Source organism: Schistocerca cancellata, chromosome 5 (assembly GCF_023864275.1).
Source record: "Schistocerca cancellata isolate TAMUIC-IGC-003103 chromosome 5, iqSchCanc2.1, whole genome shotgun sequence".
NCBI lineage: Eukaryota > Metazoa > Arthropoda > Insecta > Orthoptera > Acrididae > Schistocerca > Schistocerca cancellata.
This window is the reverse complement of record NC_064630.1, coordinates 769,444,604-769,452,025: the sequence shown is the minus strand read 5'-3', so window position 1 is coordinate 769,452,025 and position 7,422 is coordinate 769,444,604. Positions and strand designations below refer to the sequence as shown.

At 47.9% G+C, this 7,422-nt stretch overlaps 1 non-coding gene across 1 annotated transcript; it reads right to left on the bottom strand.

Annotated features, from left to right (window-relative positions):
* Positions 1-7,073: 7,073 nt before the first annotated feature.
* Trnas-cga (transfer RNA serine (anticodon CGA)) lies at positions 7,074-7,148 on the bottom strand. Its single transcript has one exon. It is a non-coding gene; the product is annotated as a tRNA-Ser (tRNA).
* Positions 7,149-7,422: the final 274 nt, after the last annotated feature.

Here is a 7,422-nt window from a genome sequence, read left to right as displayed (position 1 = left end):
TATTACAGCTGCCGCAGCGCGCTGCTCCTCGACCACAGCTCGCCTTTTTTTTGCTGCGGCCCGAATCAAGTTGAAAGGGTAAAGTACTGCTTCACTGGCGTAGGGTCGTTAAATGATATTCACAGCTCCCTGTTTTCAGGTGAACCATAATTTTGGTATACTTGGTCGTAGTTGATTCCATTCAATAGAGTTGGGCTTCGCAGTGGATTCATGTAAACAAAGTCAGATCGTGTTGTAAAAGTGGTTCATTCAGAGGGGAATCTGTGTAGCTTTCACCTCAATATATTCTTTGTTTGTTGTTGTTGTGGTCTTCTGTCCTGAGACTGGTTTGATGCAGCTCTCCAAGCTACTCTATCCTGTGCAAGCTTCTTCATCTCCCAGTACCTACTGCAACCTACATCCTTCTGAATCTGCTTAGTGTATTCATCTCTGGGTCTCCCTTTACGATTTTTACCCTCCACGCTCCCCTCCAATACTAAATTGGTGATCCCTTGATGCCTCAGAACATGTCCTACCAACCGATCCCTTCTTCTGGTCAAGTTGTGCCACAAACTTCTCTTCTCCCCAATCCTATTCAATACTTCCTCTTTAGTTATGTGATCTACCCATCTAATCTTCAGCATTATTCTGTAGCACCACATTTCGAAAGCTTCTATTCTCTTCTTGTCCAAACTATTTACCGTCCACGTTTCACTTCCATACATGGCTACACTCCATACAAAAACTTTCAGAAATGACTTCCTGACACTTAAATCTATACTCGATGTTAACAAATTTCTCTTCTTCAGAAACGCTTTCTTTGACAATCAAAAAAATTCCTTTTCTGATTTACGTTTGTCATTTTCGTGTAAGATGTATGAGCTAATTGTAGTTACAATTGTAAAATGAAATACGCCACTGTTCTCATCCACACTCTCTCAACTATTCACTGCTTTTATTTTATTGTGGTGGTACATCGTTACACCAGCAATTTAAGGTTCAACCATATTAAATTAGTTAATTTAATTATTAATTGGAGTTCTGAAAGTGACGACAGGCATAGACAACAAATGTGCCGTGAGTAAATTTACTAATTCATGTATAAAAATTAAATGATTACCACACGATTTGAAGGTTTTGAGAACTTTTTTCTTTATGTAAAAATAATAACATTTAGTATATATTTGTGATTAAAGCAAGCGGCAGCTTGCAATGTACTATAAGCACAAGAACATAGAAGAACCGATATTACAAGAAGACCAAGAGAAAAACTGTCGGGTTAGTAAGAGTTAAAGCCAAGTGTCTAGTTTTATATGGTCTACTGTTCAGCTTGTTTATCGAAGAGACAGTTAAAGAAAGAAATATTGAGAAACGGGGTTAAAATTTACAGTGAAAAGATATCAACTGCTGTGATCTCTAAATGTGAAGACGAATTACACCCCCTTTTGAATATAGCAGTTACTGGCTACGGATTGAGAGTACTAGTGCCGGCGAAGGTTCGAGTCCTCCCTCGGGCATGGGTGCGTGTGTTTGTCCTTAGGATAATTTAGGTTAAGTAGTGTGTAAGCTTAGGGACTGATGACCTTAGCAGTTAAGTCCCATAAGATTTCACACACATTTTTTGATTGTGAGTAAACGTTAAACATTCAGACTCAGCAGAAGTGATAACAGCCACAAACATCAAATTTGAGGACGACACAGTAGATGACGTGCAAGTGTTGTGTTGGTGTGAGCACAAAATAACTCATAACAGACGAAGCATAGATATAAGAAGCAGACAGACACAGACGAAGAGTGCATCCTTCGCCAAAGTAAGTATATCAGTAGAAGACACTCGGGAATCAAATAAACAGGATTTGTAGGGAAGTCGAGACGATATGGCTGCAGGACAAAAGCGAAGAATTTGAAAAAAAAAAAGAGATCGACATTGCAAGAAATGATTCATACTGTAATGAAGTCGTAACAACCTTTGATACAATTAAAAACAAAGGCAACAAGATTAAGAGCGCGACATGTATTCCGCTATTAAAGACACAGACACTACGATCCAGGCCTCTACGAGGTGGAAGCTGCCTGATGATAGAAGAAGAAATGAATGGAAGCCGATAAGGAACACATAAAGGAACCAGTATTTCAGTCTCAATTTGACAGAGATTTGGAAGATTTGGCATCAAATAATGTGGAAAGCATCAGATACAAGGGTATAACCAGGCGTCCTCCAGGAAAGTGTGATAGGCCCACTGTTATTTTCTGTATACGAAAACGATATGGTGGACAGGTGCAAGCACCAGTCTGTGGCTATGGTGTATCAGAATAAGAAAAGGTGCCGTCGTTGAGTGACTGTAGGAGGATGCAAGGTGGCAGACAAAATTTTTTGTTAGTGTGATGAGTGACAGCTAGCTGCAAACGTAGAAAAGTGTAAGTTAATTCAGCTGAGTAGGAAAAACAAACTCATAATGTTCGAATACTGCGTTAGTAATGTGATGCTTCACACGGTCACATCGATTAAATACACTCCTGGAAATGGAAAAAAGAACACATTGACACCGGTGTGTCAGACCCACCATACTTGCTCCGGACACTGCGAGAGGGCTGTACAAGCAATGATCACACGCACGGCACAGTGGACACACCAGGAACCGCGGTGTTGGCCGTCGAATGGCGCTAGCTGCGCAGCATTTGTGCACCGCCGCCGTCAGTGTCAGCCAGTTTGCCGTGGCATACGGAGCTCCATCGCAGTCTTTAACACTGGTAGCATGCCGCGACAGCGTGGACGTGAACCGTATGTGCAGTTGACGGACTTTGAGCGAGGGCGTATAGTGGGCATGCGGGAGGCCGGGTGGACGTACCGCCGAATTGCTCAACACGTGTGGCGTGAGGTCTCCACAGTACATCGATGTTGTCGCCAGTGGTCGGCGGAAGGTGCACGTGCCCGTCGACCTGGGACCGGACCGCAGCGACGCACGGATGCACGCCAAGACCGTAGGATCCTACGCAGTGCCGTAGGGGACCGCACCGCCACTTCCCAGCAAATTAGGGACACTGTTGCTCCTGGGGTATCGGCGAGGACCATTCGCAACCGTCTCCATGAAGCTGGGCTACGGTCCCGCACACCGTTAGGCCGTCTTCCGCTCACGCCCCAACATCGTGCAGCCGGCCTCCAGTGGTGTCGCGACAGGCGTGAATGGAGGGACGAATGGAGACGTGTCGTCTTCAGCGATGAGAGTCGTTTCTGCCTTGGTGCCAATGATGGTCGTATGCGTGTTTGGCGCCGTGCAGGTGAGCGCCACAATCAGGACTGCATACGACCGAGGCACACAGGGCCAACACCCGGCATCATGGTGTGGGGAGCGATCTCCTACACTGGCCGTACACCACTGGTGATCGTCGAGGGGACACTGAATAGTGCATGGTACATCCAAACCGTCATCGAACCCATCGTTCTACCATTCCTAGACCGGCAAGGGAACTTGCTGTTCCAACAGGACAATGCACGTCCGCATGTATCCCGTGCCACCCAACGTGCTCTAGAAGGTGTAAGTCAACTACCCTGGCCAGCAAGATCTCCGCATCTGTCCCCCATTGAGCATGTTTGGGACTGGATGAAGCGTCGTCTCACGCGGTCTGCACGTCCAGCACGAACGCTGGTCCAACTGAGGCGCCAGGTGGAAATGGTATGGCAAGCCGTTCCACAGGACTACATCCAGCATCTCTACGATCGTCTCCATGGGAGAATAGCAGCCTGCATTGCTGCGAAAGGTGGATATACACTGTACTAGTGCCGACATTGTGCATGCTCTATTGCCTGTATCTATGTGCCTGTGGTTCTGTCAGTGTGATCATGTGATGTATCTGACCCCAGGAATGTGTCAATAAAGTTTCCCCTTCCTGGGACAATGAATTCACGGTGTTCTTATTTCAATTTCCAGGAGTGTATCTAGTTCTAACGTTGCAAAGGAATATGGAATGGAATGAGCATGCAAGGACTGTATCAGGGAAGGCGAATGGGTTTGGGGATAATGTAAGAAAGTGTGGCTCATGTGCATAGGAGACTGCATATAGGACACTAATAGACCCATTGTTGAGCATTGTTACAGTGTTTGGGATGCGCACCAGGTCGTATAAAGGAAGACATCGAAGCAATTCTGAGGCGGGCTGACAGATTTGTTATCTGTAGGTTCGAACTACTCGTAAATATTTCGGAGGTACGTCGCGGACTCAAATAGGAGAATCACTGGAGGGAAGGTGACATTCTTGTCGAGGAGCACTGTTGAGAAAATTTAGAGAATCGGCATTTGAGCCTGGCTCCAGAGCGATTCTATTGCCGCCAACGTACATTCAGCGTAACGACAATGAAGATAAGATTAGAGAGATTAGGGTTCGTACGGAGACATGTAGACAGTATTTTTGCCTCGCTCTGTCTAAGTGGAACAGAAAATGAAATGACTAGTAGCAATACAGGGTCCCTCCACTACGCACCACACAGTGTCTTGCGGAGAATGTAGATGTAGATGTAGAAGACTTTCGGAAAAATAACATCGACACAATCCCGAAGATAGCGAAGGGGGATCATTGAAAAAAGTATCGGACAATCAGCTTAACAGATCATCTATCAAAATTCCAGAATGAGATTTTCACTCTGCAGCGGAGTGTGTGCTGATATGAAACTTCCTGGCAGATTAAAACTGTGTGCCGGACCGAGACTCGAACTCGGGACCTTTGCCCTTCGCGGGCAAGTGCTCTACCAACTGAACTACCCAAGCACGACTCACGCCCCGTCCTCACAGCTTTACTTCTGCCAGTACCTCGTCTCCTACCTTCCAAACTTTACAGAAGCTCTCCCGCGAACCTTGCAGAACTAGCACTCCTGAAAGAAAGGATATTGCGGAGACATGGCTTAGCCACAGCCTGGGGGATGTTTCCAGAATGAGATTTTCACTCTGCAGCGGAGTGTGCGCTGATATGAAACTTCCTGGCGGATTAAAACTGTGTGCCGGACCGAGACTCGAACTCGGGACCTTTGCCTTTCGCGGGCAAGTGCTCTACCAACTGAGCTACCCAAGCACGACTCACGCCCCGTCCTCACAGTTTTACTTCTGCCAATACCTCGTCTCCTACCTTCCAAACTTTACAGAAGCTCTCCTGCGAACCTTGCAGAATTAGCACTCCTGAAAGAAAGGATATTGAGGAGACATGGCTTAGCCACAGCCTACGGGATGTTTCCAGAATGAGATTTTCACTCTGCAGCAGAGTGTGCGCTGATATGAAACTTACTGGCGGATTAAAACTGTGTGCCGGACCGAGACTCGAACTCGGGACCTTTGCCTTTCGCGGGCAAGTGCTCTACCAACTGAGCTACCCAAGCACGACTCACGCCCCGTCCTCACAGCTTTACTTCTGCCAGTACCTCGTCTCCTACCTTCCAAACCTTACAGAAGCTCTCCTGCGAACCTTGCAGAACTAACACTCCTGAAAGAAAGGATATTGCGGGGACATGGCTTAACCACCGCCTACGGGATGTTTCCAGAATGAGATTTTCACTCTGCAGCGGAGTGTGCGCTGATATGAAACTTCCTGGCAGATTAAAACTGTGTGCCCGACCGAGACTCGAACTCGGGACCTTTGCCTTTCGCGGGCAAGTGCTCTACCAACTGAGCTACCGAAGCACGACTCACGCCCGGTACTCACAGCTTTACTTCTGCAGTACCTCGTCTCCTACCTTCCAAACTTTACAGAAGCTCTCCCGCGAACCTTGCAGAACTAGCACTCCTGAAAGAAAGGATATTGCGGAGACATGGCTTAGCCACAGCCTGGGGGATGTTTCCAGAATGAGATTTTCACTCTGCAGCGGAGTGTGCGCTGATATGAAACTTCCTGGCGGATTAAAACTGTGTGCCGGACCGAGACTCGAACTCGGGACCTTTGCCTTTCGCGGGCAAGTGCTCTACCAACTGAGCTACCCAAGCACGACTCACGCCCCGTCCTCACAGTTTTACTTCTGCCAATACCTCGTCTCCTACCTTCCAAACTTTACAGAAGCTCTCCTGCGAACCTTGCAGAATTAGCACTCCTGAAAGAAAGGATATTGAGGAGACATGGCTTAGCCACAGCCTACGGGATGTTTCCAGAATGAGATTTTCACTCTGCAGCAGAGTGTGCGCTGATATGAAACTTCCTGGCAGATTAAAACTGTGTGCCCGACCGAGACTCGAACTCGGGACCTTTGCCTTTCGCGGGCAAGTGCTCTACCAACTGAGCTACCCAAGCACGACTCACGCCCCGTCCTCACAGCTTTACTTCTGCAGTACCTCGTCTCCTACCTTCCAAACTTTACAGAAGCTCTCCCGCGAACCTTGCAGAACTAGCACTCCTGAAAGAAAGGATATTGCGGAGACATGGCTTAGCCACAGCCTGGGGGATGTTTCCAGAATGAGATTTTCACTCTGCAGCGGAGTGTGCGCTGATATGAAACTTCCTGGCGGATTAAAACTGTGTGCCGGACCGAGACTCGAACTCGGGACCTTTGCCTTTCGCGGGCAAGTGCTCTACCAACTGAGCTACCCAAGCACGACTCACGCCCCGTCCTCACAGTTTTACTTCTGCCAATACCTCGTCTCCTACCTTCCAAACTTTACAGAAGCTCTCCTGCGAACCTTGCAGAATTAGCACTCCTGAAAGAAAGGATATTGAGGAGACATGGCTTAGCCACAGCCTACGGGATGTTTCCAGAATGAGATTTTCACTCTGCAGCGGAGTGTGCGCTGATATGAAACTTCCTGGCGGATTAAAACTGTGTGCCGGACCGAGACTCGAACTCGGGACCTTTGCCTTTCGCGGGCAAGTGCTCTACCAACTGAGCTACCCAAGCACGACTCACGCCCCGTCCTCACAGCTTTACTTCTGCCAGTACCTCGTCTCCTACCTTCCAAACCTTACAGAAGCTCTCCTGCGAACCTTGCAGAACTAGCACTCCTGAAAGAAAGGATATTGCGGGGACATGGCTTAACCACCGCCTACGGGATGTTTCCAGAATGAGATTTTCACTCTGCAGCGGAGTGTGCGCTGATATGAAACTTCCTGGCAGATTAAAACTGTGTGCCCGACCGAGACTCGAACTCGGGACCTTTGCCTTTCGCGGGCAAGTGCTCTACCAACTGAGCTACCGAACCAAGACTCACACCCGGTACTCACAGCTTTACTTCTGCCAGTACCTCGTCTCCTACCTTCCAAACTTTACAGAAGCTCTCCCGCGAACCTTGCAGAACTAGCACTCCTGAAAGAAAGGATATTGCGGAGACATGGCTTAGCCACAGCCTGGGGGATGTTTCCAGAATGAGATTTTCACTCTGCAGCGGAGTGTGCGCTGATATGAAACTTCCTGGCAGATTAAAACTGTGTGCCCGACCGAGACTCGAACTCGGGACCTTTGCCTTTCGCGGGCAA